Source organism: Lissotriton vulgaris, chromosome 3_1 (assembly GCF_964263255.1).
Source record: "Lissotriton vulgaris chromosome 3_1, aLisVul1.2, whole genome shotgun sequence".
Taxonomy (NCBI): domain Eukaryota; kingdom Metazoa; phylum Chordata; class Amphibia; order Caudata; family Salamandridae; genus Lissotriton; species Lissotriton vulgaris.
Window position 1 is genome coordinate 1742383843 of NC_141689.1, and position 19481 is coordinate 1742403323.

Here is a 19481-nt window from a genome sequence, read left to right on the forward strand (position 1 = left end):
GAATTCCCGACTCATATCCTGCTTAGTCTTTAGTAGTGTTATTTGCTTTAACACTATTACTAAAATGTGTTTGTTCCATTTATTTTTTTAAACATATTACTGATTTCAATACTACCACTCATGCTGAACAGACGTGTCAAGCAAATATCTTTTGGTGAAATCCACCCCCTGTCACACAATTTTCTATAACCCACTGTTCTAGAACCACACCTCACCTGGAATGCCTTACTTTCTTCTACAGGTTTATCCTTTAATCATACAATGAAGGTGCCTCCCGGAAAATATTTGACTTTGTCTCAACTCAACAGAAGTACCAGCTTCCCATTGTGTACTTGGTACCCTAATCCCTGACTTATCATACGTGCAAGACAGAGCCAAGTTGGCTCATCTGGTCCCTAGCAGTTTAAAGTTGGTGGTTCCAGGGGCAGTATTATACACCATTTCTGTGAGTGGCACTGCTATTTTTCACACCAGCATGCATGGACTCTGCATATAACTACTAAAGATGGCATGCATTTGGCGTGCAGAATACATAATCAAAACAATATTATTACGCTTAGGTACCCCTTTGTTGCAGGTTGGTAGAGCACAGGAGAGGATTTCAATAACGCATGTGAATAAAATCACTCTGCACCAAGCCGAATAAGTGGGCACTCTAAACCGTCTTGCCTTCCTTCAACTTTCTCTTTTCCTCCACAGTTCAGGTGCACTTTTATCTCAAATGGTCCTTCCGATTCATTTGCTGTGAACTACACGTTATTTTGCAATACTAAAGTTGGGAGAGGAAATATAGAGCACCTGCACTGAGAAATTGCTAGACTTTACACAACACTACAGCCTAGAAGAACCCCAATAAACCTGTGCCCTATTAGTTAGCAATTCTTTGCTTGTATATATGTATTTATCTAACTTGTACTACACAAAACTAACTACAAAGCACTGATACCCTGTACAAGTAAGGAATACTACAGATTAATTTAAGGACAACCTTAAGCAGGATAGCACCAAGCAAGGGGGTACAAATTGATCAGGGAGACTAAGAAGGGCGTTCTGGGGAAATGGCAAGTGGACAAGGAGGCAGGAATGCATGTAGAAGAGGTGTGGTTGAAAGTGTGGGTTAACTAACGAGTGTTTAATCGCCTTGAGGCGTTCCCTGCTTCTGTTGGAAGCTTTGCTGAAGAACTTCTTGTAATAGGAATCCTTTGCTTCCGATATGAGCCACCTGTGCTTGGTGTGGTGAGTGTCCAGGGTAGTCTGATCATCTGGTGTCTCTGCTCACCTACATTTCTATCTTTGTCCTCTCATTCTGCGGTTGCGGTCATCAAGCGCTTGGCTGTACATTAATGGTGAAAAATGGTATTGGTGCAACAGGGTTTGATTGGGAATTGGGTGTCTTCTAAGCTGCTAAACATAATTGAAGTATCAGAGCAAAGAGGGAATTAAGCTACTACCTCAACATTGGGCAATGAAAGACTTTAATAATAGCTGCATGCCTGACCGTGATCCATTACCTTCCTCTGGCTCACTGTGTCATACAGGATACACATTTAGCAAGGTTAATCTTCTAACCTTACGGATGTTAAACATTATAAGCAAAGCATGGTTATGTTCACAATCAGAAAAAAAGGGTTATATCCCGAGCTAAAAACAAATATTCAAGTCCATCAAATAAAACTCCATATGTTTATTAGTCTCGATTTATTTTCCAATCTTCATCAAAGGAAAAACACACTAGCCGCCAACACGTGTTTCGTCTTGGTCTGGTAACCAAATGACTTCTTCAGGGCTAGAAACATTACAATAAATATAATCAACACACAAAAGATCCAAAGTATATCTAACAAGATAATTAAATAAGTCTGGAGGTGATATAGTACATGCAAAACCCCAAAATCCAAATTTCAAAAGCAGTACACAAAGTGGCCTGGAATAGCGTCAACTGTCAGCTGTTCATATTAAAACATTACCCACTCATTTGTATGGTAGGTCCAAGACAGATGAAATAATCTTTGATATGAACCTTAATTTTAACGAATATTCATCATCCCCCTTCTAACATTTGAGAGTTATTACTCTAAGAGGATTGTCTGGCCAGTTGTTACTTATAGATAAACCACCAGGAAACAGAGAAGAGAAATAAGCCACACATGTGTCTATAAAGTGAGCGAGACAACATGCAGCTTGGATTCATAAAAATCGATGCAGACACTGTGATGTCAAAAACATGTGATCATAATCCCATGGATATATGCAAAACATGAGAAGAAAAAGAAGAAAGTAATCTGAGAACCAAGGGGTTAATAAAGAAAAGGAAAAAAAAAAAGAAGAACATTTTAAAAAATATTGTTGGCTCACCTATAGCTAGGCTCGGTATATGATGGAAAAAAGGGCATAGAGGTAGGCCTTTTTTAAAAATCTCAAACGCCACCACGACAATCTAAAATAAGATATGTTGATAGTCATTGTACATGATGTATATAGAAAAATATATTAGCAGGGTTGACAGAACAGGAGTAAAATTGTGTGTTCACTATTTAGCCAGATGGCTGAGAAAGACCGTACACTCACTATTGATATGAAGAATCTTTAGTCCTTAAAAAATCTCGAATAATAATAATAATTCCATAGGTGCCAAAGTTCGGCCAAAAAGTATGTTTTCATCCAATTAAGGCGCTCTGTATAAACATCGTCCTGGAAAGGTAAGATAGTATGGACAATTGGGAGTGTAATGTCCATGATTAGTAAACGGGTTTGTAACAGTATCAGTTGTTACATCTGCTTATTTAATCTAAAAAAACATCAGGCATATAGCAAGGCCTGTGTTGAGAAAACTGCCTCTTTACGGATGACTATTATGTGTACATCCACGGGGCAAAGTTTGTGTGTGTCCAAAAGTACATCTATTATTTTAAAATAATCCCATCTAAAAAAGGTCCCCAGGCTTAGAACACGTACGTAAACTCACCTTCAAGTACGAAGTTCACGGCGTTCACAAGACAGGGAGAAAAAAAAACGGCGTTAAGCGCCCACGACATGTTAGAAGCAACCTTATTTTGGGTTGCTATGGCAATCAATATGGAAGAGGGACTATTTCCGTGGATGTGTTGCTGCCATTCGCCGATGGTTAAGATGAGCGCCATCTTATAATATTCAGTGAATAGCGCATTTTAGCATGCTATATTATAAAACAGATCATAAATCAAATAATGAGCGTATGTAACCAAAGATATTAGTGAGGTGTCCAAGGCCATAAATTAATTGGTTAGTTGCAAACCGAAATACATTCAACTACTGAAAACGTCTACTGTTACAAAACAGCCATGTAGTCACTAAATTGCAAAAAAATGTAAATAGAATTCGTCACCATTAATAAAGATAGATAAAGGAAAGAGAAAGCATCAGAATTAATACTGAGTAGTTACAGAGAAACCATAGGTTAGAACAAAAAAATTATATATGCTTATACCGCCTATGGAAGAATAGTACAAGGGTTAATTAGCTGGGCATAGTGAGAAAATACACACATCAGAAATCGAATGGGCAGTATTGTAAACGACAGTTGTATAGCACAAAACATGGAGCACATCAATACTCATGTAAAACGTTTCCTATACATCCTCAGTTCTCATATTATATTAGTCCAAAAAGTTATAATGGAGCACAAGGTTATAATATGGGCGATAACAAAAGCGGGGCCCTGGTTAACAGTGTTTACACCGAAATAAGCAACATTATAAGACCCTATTAAATATACAGACTATATTCATTTTCGTTAGTATGACAAATAACCTTATACAACATATTCGATTTGTATCTCTAATTAGTTGGTCTACCAGGTTGTTCTAAGTCATGAATACCTCAAAAGATGTCCATATTGAAATAATTTAATTTGAAAGGGTTCATATGAGTTGGGATAAGGGTCAGACGATGAGGGCGTATACATGCATTCTAGTAGATATTCAACCTAAGAAATATTGCATCTCATTAAAATTCAAACCCCGTTCCACCGCATGTACCCTCATGATCCAGCGTACCTCCTGTTGTCTAAGTTTCAATTCACGGTTTCCGCCTCTTTCATCCATGGACACCATCTCTATACCGTGGAATGACATTGTTAAATGATCAGTCTGAGAATCCCACTTTAAGGCATGTGCTGCTATTGGCACTCTATCATCTCGATTTTTTAGAGCCCTAAAATGTTTGGCAACCCAATCCTTTAATCTCCTAATGGTACTTCCAATATATACCTTCTTACATTTACATAGGATGGTATATATAACATAGGTGGTGTTACAATCTATGTGCGTTTTGATGTGAAAAGTGTCAGAGTCATTCTATTCAAAAGATCGGGTGCCATGGAGAGATAGTCTGCACATACTGCAATTCCCGCACCGAAATGAACCCTTAATCAGGGAATGTAACCAAGATGGTTTGCGATAAATTTTAGGGTAGCTAGGGCTAATCATATTCCTAATAGTCAGGACCCTGCGATAGATGATCGATGGATGGGAATGAATGTATTCTTTCAACGAAGGGTCGGAGGTAAGCATGAACCAATATTTATTTAAAATCTGATAGATCTGTGTTTACCAGACACTATAGCCTGTAATGAGTCTTATTGGATTCTTAGATTTACTTGAATCCATCTTCTTTGATTGCAGAGTCTCTGATCTCTTCAGTTTAAGAGTTCTGTTCTTGGCCCTAATTACCACATCATGCCTGTACCCTCTAGATAGAAATCTGTTTTCAATATCAGAGGCACAAGTTAAAAAGTCAGTCCTCGCTACAGTTGCGTCGCGCTCTGTAAAACTCCCCATAGGGGATTGCATTAATTTGGGACTTTGGATGAGAGCTGCTCCCGTGTAGGACAGCGTTACAGGATGTCTCCTTCCTAAATAGTTTGCTGCATAATCTACCCTCATGTACATAAAGTGTCAGATCAAGAAAGACTATCTCAGTGTGGTTATAATTGATGGTAAAAGTCATATAGTATGAGTTGTTGTTCATATATGCAAAAAAATCCAGAAGTTGTGTCTCACTGCCTGTCCAGATGAGTAGAAGATCATCAATATACCTTTCATAATAATTAATATATTGATGCCAGCGGGCACCGCCAGAGCCCCAGACATGCACAGTCTCCACCCACCCCATATAGAGGCAGGCAAAAGACGGGGCAAATCTAGAACCCATGGCGACCCCACATTTTTGGCGATACCATCTGTCATTAAAAAGGAAAACATTATTGTCCAGAATAAGTGTTGACATTGTCAATAGCATGTTAGTGTGGTCTAATAATTCCACTGGTCTTCTATAAAGAAAATGTTCCAGTACTAATATACCCTTTTCATGTCCGATGGTGGTGTGCAACTGCGAGACATCCATGGTAACCAATATCATTTCCAGATCCCAGGTAAACTCATTTAAAATGTTAAGAACATTCTTTGTGTCTTTAATATACGATGCCAGACCCAATACATAAGGATGTAAAAAAATATCCACAAACTCCGCTAATTTTTCTGTTGGTCCCCCTATGCCCAATACTATAGGTCTCCCTGGTGGGGAGGCTGCATCTTTATGTACCTTTGGTAAGGTGTACAGGCATGGGTAGCGGGGACGATCTACCGTCGGATATTTAAACTCATCAGTTCAGATGGTTTCTTGACGGCATTGTTTTAAATAGTCATTGATTTTAGTAATGACAGAAAAAAATAGGATTGGATAGTAATTCAGCATACCAGACTATTGTCTAATTGGCTAAGAATCTCCTGGTCATATTTAGATTTGTCCATCACGACAACATTCCCTCCCTTGTCAGCCTCTTTCACTACAAGGGAGGGATCTTCTGCCAGTGTCTTCAGTGCCAGTTTTTCTCGGGAGGTTAAATATGGAGGTACGCTGGATCATGAGGGTACATGCGGTGGAACGGGGTTTGAATTTTGACGATGAGATGCAATATTTCTTAGGTTGAATATCTACTAGAATGCATGTATACGTCCGCATCGTCTGACCCTTATCCCAACTCATATGAACCCTTTCAAATTCAGTTATTTCAATATGGACATTTTTGAGGTATTCATGACTTAGAACAACCTGTTAGACCAACTTATTAGAGATACAAATCGAATATGTTGTATAAGGTTATTAGTCATACTAACGAAAATGAATATAGTCTGTATATTTAATAGGGTCTTTGTTATCGCCCATATTATAACCTTGTGCTTCATTATAACTTTTTGGACTAATATAATATGAGAACTGAGGATGTATAGGAAACGTTTTACATGAGTATTGATGTGCTCCATGTTTTGTGCTATACAACTGTTGTTTACAATACTGCCCATCCGATTTCTGATGTGTGTATTTGCTCACTATGCCCAGCTGATTAACCCTTGTACTATTCTTCCATAGGCGGTATAAACATATATCATTTTTTTGTTCTAACCTATGGTTTCTCTGTATCTACTCAGAATTAATTTTGATGCTTTCCCTTTCCTTTCTCTTTCTTTCTTAATGGTGACAAATTCTATTTACATTTTTTTGCACTTTAGTGACTACATGGCTGTTTTGTAGCAGTAAACATTTTCAGTATTTGAATGTATTTCGGTTTGCAACTAACCAATTAATATATGGCGTTGGACACCTCACTAATATCTTTGGTTACATACGCTCATTATTTGATTTATGATCCGTTTTATAATATAGCATGCTAAAATGCGCTATTCATTGAATATTATAAGATGGCGCTTATCTTAACCACTGATGAATGGCAACACCACATCCACGGAAATAGTCCCTCTTTCATACTGATTGCCATAGAAACCAAACATAAGGTTGCTTCTAACATGGCGTGGGCGCTGAACGCCGTTTTTTTTTTTCTTGTCTTGTGAACGCAGAGAACTTCGTACTCGAAGGTGAGTTTACGTACGTGTTCTAAGCCTGGGGACCGTTTTAGATGGGAATATTTTGAAATAATATATGTGCTTTTGGACAAGTAAACTTTTCCCCGTGGATGTACACATATTAGTCATCCGTAAAGAGGCAGTTTTCTCAACACAGGCCTTGCTATATGCCTGATGTTTTTTAGATTAAATAAGCAGATGTAACAACGGATACTGTTACAAACCGTTTATTAATCATGGACATTACACTCACAATTGTGCATACTATCGTACCTTTCCAGGACGATGTTTACACAGAGCGCCTTAATTGGATGAAAACATACTTTTCGGCTGAACTTTGGCACCTATGGAATTATTATTATTATTATTCGAGCTTTTTTAAGGACTAAGGATTCTTCATATAAATAGTGAGTGTATGGTCTTTCTCAGCCATCTGGCTAAATAGTGAACACACAATTTTACTCATGTTCTGTCAAACCTGCGAATATATTTTTCTATATACATCATGTACAATGACTATCAACGTATCTTATTTTAGATTGTCGTGGTGGCATTTGAGATTTCTAAAAAAGGCCTACCTCTATGCCCTTTTTTTCCATCATATACCGAGCCTAGCTATAGGTGAGGCAATAATATTTTTCACAATTTTCTATTTTTTTCCTTCCTTTTTTTCTCTTTTCTTTATTAACCCCTTGGTTCTCGGATTCCTTTCTTTCTTTCTTCTTTTTCTTCTCACGTTTTGGATATATCCATGGGATTATGATCACATGTTTTTGACATCACAGTGTCTGCATCGATTTTTAAGAATCCAGGTTGCGGGAGGAGCTACGACACCAACCAAGATGGCCGCATAGTCTCCCGGCTCCGCTGACCTCCGTCCTACGCTCTATTATCCTGTTGCTTATCCTGCTTACCTGCACCGGATCCGTTTGAGTGATCCGACCCGCATTCCATGGGTGCAATCCCGGAGTTTTTCTGCCGTTGTGGAACGGAGCTACGTCGAGTGTCGCATTGAGGCCTAATCCAGCAGGGAAGCCGGGGTCTCGAGTGCTGGTTCTGCCGGGTCCGAGTAGAATAACAACGGACTGCTGAATGTGGTTGGGTCCTGTCTCTGGAGCACTCTGATTTTTTTGATCGTTCCGCTACTATCAGCTGCCTGGTGCCCTACAGTAGGTGAGGTGACGAGTGACGCACGGTGCTGTGTGGGGGGTCCCTGACCGGGGGCTCGGCATTCACATCGCCGGTTCCCCCAGGTCGGTGCCTCGCTGCGTACTACTGCTCGTAATCGTCAGTCCCTCATGGCTTACTCCTGCTCCGCCTAATATTGCCCCGGAGAAGGCGCCTCTCCGTGGGGACCACCATGTTGGAGGATGAAAGGCATCTAGCGGAGCAGGCTCGAACTGGCCCGTCTCTGCGAACGGTGCTGGAGGCACTCATGGCACTTAAGGGGACTATTGAAGTCCAGACTTGCAGTTTGTTGCCTGCGATGGATGGACTCACAAGCCCGAGACCGGATCCTGACTCGACACTCGCGACCCGGCAACCAGCCCGCTTTTCAATAGACGTTTCGGAGATGTATCTTGACCCGGCCCTGGAAGCAGAGTTTGCCCCTATTGTATTGGATCTACCTGAATGTATTATGCCTGGCCACCCACTGGAACCGTTGGAACCCCCGATTGTGTATCTCTCGGAACATTTACATGTCGTCCCCATTTTGGAACTTTCCACTTTCGATCTTTTGCTGTTTCGGACCGTGTCGTCTCCCCTCCCCCGTCTGTCCTTCAAGATGGCGGATGGGGTAAAGCTTGGCTTCGAAGGCAGGGAGGGGCAACATTGGTACCAGCCATCTGCATCGGGACCTGCCGTTCTTTTCTCATCTGTGTACTCCTGTTTTGTAGCCTTTTGCAGTACTTTGTGGGAATGGCTTTACTTAATTGACGACTTCAGTGAATTTGATCGACGGGGCCAGGGTTGAGATTTTTATCTGGGTATCTCATTGTGGCACTATGTTTACCGGGATTGTTTTTATTGACCTAACTGAGTCCGGGCGGGGCTGGCTATGACGGGGGAAGGAGACCGGGAGTCCGTAGAAATATGCCCTCCTCCGCTTTCCCTCATCGAGTGGGGTTCTTTGCCTTTTCTTCTCTTTCCCTTCCTTCTATATTTCGGGTTCTGGTTACTGGGTGACAGGCACGCTGCGAGGGGGTGGCCGTAGTCATCAGCAGGGGTGCAGGGTGGGGGGGTAGGGGGATGGGTGTTCGTTATTATTTTTGTTCTATGGCCTCTTTTTCCTTCTCTTCCCTTTTCTTCTTTTTCCTTTTCCGGGTTAGTATAGTGGGTTCGGCTTTCTTACATCCTTGTTTCTACATCTGTACCTTGCCCCTTTTTTGAGGTTTTGGTGCTATGGGGCGGACGATAATGATGGCGTAGACGAACAATAATGTGCTAGCTTATCCTGAGGCCGTATGTCTTAACGCCGTTGACTTACATTATAGCGAGATTATTTTGGACACGTTGTTCTTTTGCTCGCCCCCCTTTGTGATCCGAGACACTGTACGATACCTGATCCTTTCTACTTATTTTTTTTTTAATTAAATTTGTACTTTATTACACCTTCACATTGTGCACACAGCCTTTATCGCCTACAACCCGGAGGCCGGCGGCTACAGTAGTTCACACCCAGATCCCTGAGTAGAGGTCACACACACAGCCACGACGCCAACAACCCGGAGGCCTGGCGGCGCAGTGGTAGGAGAGAAAGAAACATGAGTTAATATCGAATTATGGAAGCAACTGATGACTGACCTCAATATGACAAAACAAAACCCAACCAGTAGCGTTGGTGTTGACACTTCATATCGCAGTTCAGTGTGCAAAGATAAATCAATCTGAATATACATATTAAACCAACTTCATGAAGACCTGAGGATAAAGTCTCCTGGTAGGGAGAAATGGAGAGGTGTAGTAAACCACTAAAAACCCACCCAAAAACAAAACCCCCACCCCACGAACTAGCCAGACTACCTATTCCCGTGTCCACTCGCCCGCCCCCACCAAGTACCACGTCTACAGTCGAACTCAGGACCCATGACTACTGACCCAAGAGCCCAATGGAACGATGCAAGGTTTGAGAGAGACTGAGCGAACCACCACCCAGTACAGCCGTCAGAAGTATCCACCCAGCACACTGCACAGGCAAGACTTAGGCGGGATCCCCCACCCCCCTTCAGCACGAGAACACTCAACCACAATTCTCATCAGAGTCAACCATCATCACCCCACCCTCCTGCAGCTCATCCAACTCCTCCCCCTCAGGATCTGACTCACTATCCCCTTGCGCGCTCTGGAATTCCTTAAATAACCCCCAGAAGTTCTTGGGGCGACTTTTCGGGGGAAGCAGTTCACTGTACACCTCCGACTGCGTGCAACAGTAAAGCAAGTCTGCCTCCCAGCGCTTTTTAGTAGGAACCAGCCCCCTCATCCAGCACAACGCAACCAGACGTTTGGCCGTCAGCAGCGCCATGTCAGTCAGGCGTCTCAAGGCCACTGGCAGCGGTTTAGAGAAACCCAGCAATGCCAGCGCCGGGCAGGGCAAAATTTCCACACCCAGGATAGAGCTAAGTTCCGTGAAGACCTCTCCCCAAAACTTATGGATACTAGGACAAGTCCAGGACATGTGGAGAAAGTCAGCCGTAGGGAAATGACAGCGCTCGCACTCCGCTGACTCCCGCAGCCCATACCTGTGTAGTCTATCCGGCGTGTAATATACCCGCTGCAGGTACTTAAAGTGAATTAGGCGGTGCCTACTGTTAAGCGAAATTTTCCTAGTGTTCGCGCAGCAATAACGCCACATCTCGTCCGAGATAGGAGACTGAAGGTCGGCCTGCCAGGCCAATCGGGCCCTGGAGGGGGGGCACTGCCGGTGCCCATCACCTAGTTTCTTAGGAGCAGTGATCAATTTACGGGAAGAGGGCGTCTTAATTACATACGTGAGCTCAGGCACTTCCTGCGGCTCTGCCAATTCCAGGCCCGGTGTTACCAGCGCCGCTCTACGAACTCTGTGGTACTGAAAGCTATGCAATAGCGTCGCCCCAGGGCAGGACTGGAGAGCCTGCTGCGACGTCTTCATAGTACCATTTAAGAAGAGATCCCCCACCTTGTCGATGCCTAACTCCCGCAACGCTTTCAGGACGCCCTTCTCCGTTAGCGGGGCTAACCATACTGCCCACTCCACTCGCAGTAAGGGTGAGTACAACAGTTCACTCTCTCGGGAGCGAACCATTGCATGCCAAGCGTGGTTTGTGGCAGCAATGGAATCCAAGTTACCGACCCTTCGATCGGCTGGATAGCATATCGTGGCCGGGAGAGGGGTAGGGTCTGCAAAGAGGCGCTCCAATTTCACATGTGGGATGCCAGGGTCCCCATGAATCCAAGTATGAAGATGTGTCCCCTGTGCGATCCTGTAGTACCACTCCAGGTCCGGAGCCCCAAGACCCCCTTGTTCGTAAGGGAGAAGGAGCGCTTGCCATTGAACCCTCGGCTGTTTGCCCCCCCATGCAAGTCGTATAAGCGTTTGGGTAAGCTGCCGAAAAAAGGCCTTAGAGAGGACCACAGGTATGTTCGTGAAGAGAAAGAGGAATCTGGGGAGCACCACCATTTTCATGAGCGCTATCCTACCCATAAGGGACAGCGGGAGCCTGCACCACACCTCAACGTTATCCACCAGTTTGGAATAGGCAACCCCATAATTCTCTCTTATCAGGACCTCAGGGTCAGTGTGGATGCGGATCCCCAGATAACGTATGGAGTCCGTGGTCCATTGCAATGGGTACTCCGAGTCGAATGGGAGCGTTACCGGAGTCAAAGGCAACGCCACTGATTTATTCCAATTGACCTGAAGGCCCGACAAGGCCCCGAACCTCACCACTTCCCGCAATACCGCCGAAAGATTTGCTTCCGGGTCACGGACATACAGCAGAGTGTCGTCTGCATAAGTCGAGATACCAATCTGATACGATGGAAAGTTGATTCCCTCGAACCTGTGATATTCTCTTATAGCGCAGGCCAGGGGTTCTGCCACCATGGCATACAACAGCGGGGAGAGGGGACAGCCCTGTCGGGTGCCCCTGCTAATCTCGATCGGGGCAGTGACCAAATTCCCTATCTTTAGTCGCGCAGTGGGTTTGTAGTACAGAGCTCCCAGCATCTACAGAAATGGTTCTCCGAGCCCATACTTACGAAGGACTCTGAGCATGAACGACCACTCTACAGAGTCAAAGGCCTTTTCCATGTCTAGGAAAATGGCCACGGCCTTATTTTCCTGCCGGACATGCTGAATAGTACCCAATACCGTGCGGATGTTATAGGTTAGGTTACGCGTCGGGACAAACCCGGCTTGCTCCGGGGCGACTAATTCCGGAACCAGAAGCGCCAAACGTGTCGCTAGAACCTTCGCATACAGTTTCGCGTCCACGTTAATTAACGATAGCGGCCTGTGAGAGCCACATTCATTGGGGGGTTTGCCTGGCTTCGGGATGGTTATGAGCAGCGCCTCCCTCATAGATTTCATCATGCTGCCTTGTTGACAAATATCGTCAAAAAGGAGCATCAGGTACGGGACCAGCTTATCCTGAAAGGCTTTATAAAAAGCCACCGTGAGGCCATCCGATCCAGGAGCGCTACCCGACCTCATACCCTCTAGCGCCTCCGTTATTTCCTCTTTCTGGAATGGTGCCATTAGAAACTCTCTCTGCCAGTCGGCCAAGAAGGGCATTTGTATGTAACTCAAGTAGTCGTCGATTTCCTCCTCAAGGTGGCCGGACTTCGACGAGTACAGTGCCGTATAGTAAGTATGGAATTCCGCCAGGATATCCTGCTCCTCCGTCACCACGTCACCCCTAGCCGTCACCAACTCCCCGATCACTAAGGGCGGCCTGCTGTTGCGCATCAGTTTGGCAAGAAGAGAGCCGGGGCGGTCTCGTTCCCCATACGCGCGCGCCGTGGCATATTTACCCATGTGTTTTATTTCCCTGTACGCCTCGTCATAAAATTCCTCTAGCAGGGGTTTAAGTTTGTCCGTGACTTCAGCAGAACCCGTACCTCCCACCTGCCGTTCCAGATCAGCTAGCTGTGTCTCAAGCAGTTTCAACCGTTGCCTGATAGCCTTGAGTACCCCTGAGTGTTTAGCCATCGTCATCCCTCTGATATATACCTTAAATGTATCCCAGAGCACCTGGACACTATCCACCGACCCCACATTAGTTGAGAAAAACACCTCTATGTCCTCAGCCAGTTCCCCTCTGAAGGCTTCATCTAGGAGGGAATATGGGGGGAATCTCCAGGTAAATGGGGGAATCCTTCTAGCTGGGGCAACCAGGAGCAAAAGTAGGGGCGAATGATCAGACAGCGTGCGAGGCAACACAGTGCACCCCTTCACCGAATCAAGCAGGGATCGGGAGATGAACCAATAATCAATCCTCGTATGGAGGTTATGGTAGGCCGAGTAATGAGTGAACCCGCCCTGCCCTGAGTGCCTATGGCGCCACACATCTAGCAGGTCAAGCTTCACAAGTTCCGTTAACAGGAGCAGTGCCGAGGCAGCCGGGGACCTGGGGGGACCCGCCGACCTGTCCAATTCTGGGTTCAAAACTAAATTGAAGTCCCCCCCCCCCACAGCATCCTAGAGCCCACATACAGTCTACAGCTGTCTGCCAGCGAGGCATAGAAAGCAGGAGAGTCATAGTTGGGGCCATATACATTCACAAGCAACAAATCATGTCCTTTCCCCACACAACGAGCAATCACATACCGACCCTCCGGGTCCACAGCTACCTGCTGAAGCGACAACTGAGATTTAGGATTAGCCCAGGTGATCACCCCTCTTGCATGCGTGGTGAACCCTGCAGCAACACATGCGGTCCCCAGCCCCCTCGTCTGCAACATAGGACTGGACAAAGGCAGGTGGGTTTCCTGCAGCAAGGCGAGATCAATCTGGTGTCGCTGCAAGTAGGCCAGGACCTTCCTAAGTTTACGAAAGTCGTTAAGTCCTCTCACATTCCAAGATAACAATCTCAGAGAGCCTGGGCCGCTCTCCGGCCCTAGAGACTCAACATTCGCCATTGTAAGACAGAGAGCTCATCAGAGTAGAGCAGACGGTACGGAGGACACACTCCAGTAGTTGGCTCAAACAGACCCCCCCCACAACAATCCCCGAACTTCCCACAATGCATGAGCAACAATAGAAGAACAGGACAAACGTCTACCCACCCACAGCCGACCAACCCCAACCCGGTCAGACAGAGCACGTCACCACCCGCCCTGAACCCTCCCCAACACACTACAAACCCAAAGACCCTCTAGAGAGTCAAGAGCCGAAAGCGTAGGGGCAGAGGTTCCCAGCCAGACAGCAATTCGATCAAGCAAGGACCATATACCTCTGTAGCCCCCCCACCTCACCCCCTAGTATCGTTCGGTACCCCCCCCAAGCCCTAGAAAAAGCAGAGTGACAAATAACAAGCCCCTCAGTCGTAGGGTAGCACCCCCAATACGAAAGTCAATCAGTAAACCATGGTAATATCACATCCCTGCAGCACGTCCCAAGCAGCAAAAACCACACTCCACAAAGTCAAATAAGGAGGTTCATAGGACCTGTAGTTGTAACGCGACATGCACCGGAGACCTAGCCAAGCCGGGCACAGGGTCGTAGGGTGGATCACCCCTGGCCGTCCAAAGAGGCGGCGGCCTCCTCGTCTTCACGTTGACCCCTCGGGCTGTTACGTTGTTCCTTGGCCCATTCCTTGAGAGATTTTTTCAGGTCCGCTGGGTCCGTGAAAAAATGCGAGTGCCCCTGCTTATTGATCCTGAGTCTCGCTGGGTACAACATGGCGTAGTTTAGCCCCATGTCTCTCATCTGTTTCTTATAAGGGGCAAAGCGCTTTCTTTCCTCCTGCACTCTCGCCGTGAAGTCAGGATAGAGGGAGATGTTCATGCCCTCAAACTGTAGATCCCCTTTCTCCCTTGCCAGCCGCAGTGCCAAGTCTCGATCCCTGTAGTTCAAGAGTTTTGCAATGATCGGCCGCGGTGGAAGGCCAGGTTGCGGCTTCGGTCCCAGGGTGCGATGGGCCCTCTCGACGATGAACATATGGGAGAAGACATCCTCCCCTAACAGCGTGCGGAGTAACTTTTCCACAAACAGCTCCATCTTGCCAGTATTGGTAGACTCCGCCACTCCCGTGATGCGGACGTTGGAGCGCCGTGAGCGTGCTTCCAAGTCCTCGGTCTTGTCTTGTATGACCTGGAGCAGGCGGCTAAACTGTTTTCGATCCTTATCCCATTCCGTCTGGGCCTCCTCCGCCTCCGTCAGCCGCCGCTCCGCCATATCCAGCCGCTCAGCATGTTTGTCCACCCTCTCAGACATGCGGTCCATCCTGAAGGATAGAGCGTCAATTTTCGTGCCGATCGCCGACATACTGTCCTGTAAGCCCTTTTCCATGGTGCAGAGCATTTCGCGGATGTCCGCACACAGCGAGCTATCAGCAGTCGCAGACTTCGTGGAGTTCTCCGGAGGCGCCCCTTCAGCACCCCTCGGCTTCCGCAGCTCGAACGAGAGTTTCGGTTGGTTCCTATCTCCCTTCCCCATAGCGTCGTTTATGGGCCGTTGGCGAGGCACCCCAGTCAGTGCCGGCGTGGTGTAATGGGGGCGCCGGGGGAGCGAACTCCTTGGAGCAGGTTGTTGCGTAGCAAAAAATGAAGCCGGGGGGCGTGGCCGAGACAGCGATGTGAGCGGACGCGTCTCGTGCGAGCTCCGTCGCCCGCTGTGTAATCAGCTTGTTTTAGCGACGTCTGGGGGGGGTTCTTTCACCTGGGGGCCCCCCGACTACTGCGAGCCCTGCCAGCGACATCTCCCGGAGGCGAGTCCTGATTGTTGGGAACCCCGCTGCAGACGCCCGGAGCCCCGGGATCTCCGCGATCGGCCCCTGGCCGCCATCTTGCCGCAGGGTCTGCTGCTGAGTCCCCTGGCCCGGCTCTCCCGGAGCGGAGCCGATCACCGACGCTGGCGAGGAGCTGGTGACTCCCTGAGCCCTCCACGTGGCGAATCTCCCTCCGTGGTGCAGATCGCTGCCTGGGCGCACCATCGAGGCTGCTGGCGCCGGGCTGCCCCCGGCTGAAGACGCTGTGACCGCCCGGGCGCTACGATCACGAGAGGCCCCGGCTTGGGCGGGAACGAGAGGCCGGACCCGGAGAGGACACCGGAGGCTTTCCCCTCACGAGCCACAGCTCCAGATCCTACATCCGCCGCGGGACACTCCTGGTGAGCTGCAGCCTCCGCGCCGCCCCCTCCCCCTGTCTGTCCCTGGCGGGGTCTGGCATCAGGAGGGCCTTGCTTCAGCCCTGACCGCCATCTTGTTCCCCTGATCGGCTGCTTGTGGGGCTGCGTCTGGAGGCGGGTGGCCAGCTCGCTCGCCCACGCGATCCCCTGCCCTCGAACACCCTGCTGCCCTAGCGAGTCTTGACGGAGGGCTGTGGGACTACCCGGGCACTGCACTTGGGGAAGGCCCTGACCTAGGCGGGAACGGGAGGCCGAGTCTTGCCACAGCCATCGGAGGTTCTCAGCCTGTGGGACCCGGACCCTGGCCACCGCGGGACGACTGCTGATAACGATCCTCCACCACTCCCCCTGCCTGCACGCCGCCTTGCCTCCCCGGCAGAGCCATCTCACTCGCTCACGCAGCCCCCCTGCACACTGGACCCCTGCTGCCCTGGCGTGCCTTGCAGACTGACAACGGGCCAGCCTTGTCTCAGGCTTGTGGAGGCCCTATCACACCCCGCCATCTCCTGCCTTGCGGTCTAGAGCCCCTGATCGGGGGCCCTGGGTTGCTGGATCACTCGGGCACCTGTGAGACCTCCCTTGGACTCTCCTCCACCGCGGACCGGGGGCTACACGCAACAGCTTGCCCTCCCCCCCGCTATCCCTGGACGCCCTGAGTGGACCATGACCCGTGGCAAAGGGAACAAGCCGGACCCCCCAACGGCGACGACCAGAGGTGCGTCAGTGGCTTCCATGTGGGGCAAGGCGGGCTCGCCGCCATCTTCCGGGGGCCCCTCAACATCAGGGGGGAAGCCTCTGCCGCCTGCCGACTCCCACCCCCCAGTGACTCAGGCCTTCATGTCCTCCTTCATGGCTGACTTAAAGTCCGAAATTGGGTCCCTCAGGACGGAGGTCCACTCGTGCGTCAAAGAGCTGCGCAAAGAGGTCACCGACCTCGGCGACCGGGTTGACGGTCTGGAGAAGACGGTTGACTCCCGCACCGAAGACCTGGAGCAGATCTGGCAGAGGGTGGCGACCCTGGAAGAGCAACATATCCAGCTCCAGATCAAGCAGGAGGACCTGGAAAACAGGGGGCGCCGCAACAACCTCCGCATACGGGGTTTGCCACTCGGAGAAGAGGGGACTGATACCATGGCCTACGTGGCCCTACTCCTGCACGTGGTGTGGGGCGAGGAAGACGCCCCCCCGCCGCGCCTTGATCGCGCACATCGAGTCTTTGGAGCGGGGGGCAAAGCGGGCCTCCTGCCCGACATTGTCACCAGGCTCCACTACTTCACGGAGAAGGAGGCCATACTAAAAGCGGCTAGAGACAACCCGGACCTGCGGTATGAAGGCCACAAGATCCAGATCTTCCACGACCTGGCTCCCACCACGCTCCACAGGAGGAAAGTCTTCCGCCCGATCACGGAGAGACTCCGGGCCCTCAACGTTTCCTATCAGTGGGGACACCCTTTTGCCCTCATCTTCAGGTGGGAGGGCAAACGAAGGGCCCTCCGGTCCTACCGAGAAGCGGCGCAATTGCTTGATATGCCGGGGTCCCCGGACCACAGCCCATCCCGCTCTCATCACCCGGAGAGGGCCCCTCCGCGCCCAGACTGGTCCACTGTGCGCAAACATCGCCGGTCCCCCCCAGTGGATAGCCTCTCCGCCTCGCAGACCAAACAAGACATTATCGCTCACATTCGCTCCCTCGAGGGCGACCGCGAGGAGCAGGCCTCCCAGCTTCTCGCCTCCGGCACTGAGGGAGGGGACCGTCCTTCAACTCCAGAAGACCACTGAACATGATTAACGAGACTCATGCTGCCCTAAATCTGCACTCGTCCCCTGGGCACCTGAACCTGTCCTACCACGCCTCGGTGACCTGACCCTGCTGTTCTTGGGGATGGGGTTCCCCTCCTCTCTAGAGGGCCGCCTCCGCGGCTTCCCCCCCCCCTGTGGGGGTCAGGGGGAGCGGACGATGGACTTCGCCCCTTTCGGGCCCTGCATCGCATCGCCGAGCTTCAGTGCCCTCTTGGCGCCTGGTCTGAACTTGAGGGCCCCCCGGCTCGAACCACCCCCGGACTTCCTTGTGACAGCGGGGTGGACGGGCTGCGAGACGACCGGATTTCATTTCACTCACCCAGATCTCCGCTCCCTCCCTTTGCCCCGTAGGAAGTGACATTCCTGTGTTCATCCGAACCCTCGGGTAGAGGATGTCCGGTACCTGGGACAATGTACAATGGCCCTGTTGGCCTGTTTTAGTTGTATTTCTTCTCTACGCCCTTTATCTTCCTTCTCTCCCTTTTCTTCCTACTTTTCTCTCGCGCTACTCTTTCTTCCTGTTCTCTCCCCGCGCTTGCAGAGGGGTGGCATGGTGGGACCTATGGGGGTTGGCACGCTGGGGGCGAGGTGAGGCTGACACTGCCCTGTCTGCGGGGGGGGATGCTTCATTGGTACTTGCGCAGCTCCGCCCCCCCTTAGTGCGATGACAGCGAACATCCCCACGCCCTTGAAGGTCCTATCACTCAATGTCAAAGGGCTCAACTCCCCCAATAAACGGAATCAGATATGGCGCTATCTCCTGCATCACTCCCCTGACATTATCCTCCTCCAGGAGACGCACCTTCTAAAGGGGGATACCAGGCGCATGGCGCACCCTAGATACCCCACATAGTTCTGGGCCTCCTCTGACACTAAGACGGCGGGGGTGGCAATCCTCTGCAGGGCTGGATTCAGACGGGGACCCACGAAACCCTTCAAGAGTGCTGACGGGCGTTTCCTCCGAGCCACGGTGCAGATGGGTTGTGCAAAGTTCACCCTGGGATGTGTATACGCGCCCAACCAGTCGCAGGACAAATACCTCCAGGCGCTCCTGCGAGACCAGTTCCCATCAGGCGACCCTAGCGTGATCTTGGGCGGAGACTTCAATCTAGTGTGGGACCCTGAGTTAGATCGGGCGGGGGCCTCCTTTAATGGCACGGGGGCAATGTCCTCTACCCTTAGAACGCAGCTTACAGCCCTGGGACTCGTGGATGTGTGGCGCTACTACAACCCGGGAACCCGGGACTACTCCTTTTATTCACACTCCCATAGGACATACTCCCGTATTGACTATCTTTTCACCTCCCTTGAATTGGCCCGAGACTCCTTGACTGCCGCTATATCCGACATTTCCCTATCGGACCACGCACATGTGGAACTTTTGCTACAAGATCCCCTGGCCCATGCCCCTCGTGAGCGGAGGTGGGTACTCCCGCCGAGTATCCTTCGGGACC

At 49.3% G+C, this 19481-nt stretch overlaps 1 long non-coding RNA gene across 1 annotated transcript in view; it reads right to left on the reverse strand.

Moving 5' to 3' along the window:
- The window catches only part of LOC147728388 (uncharacterized), a 207086-nt gene that overhangs the window by 92870 nt on the left and 94735 nt on the right, over positions 1–19481 (reverse strand). The window lies entirely within an intron of this gene.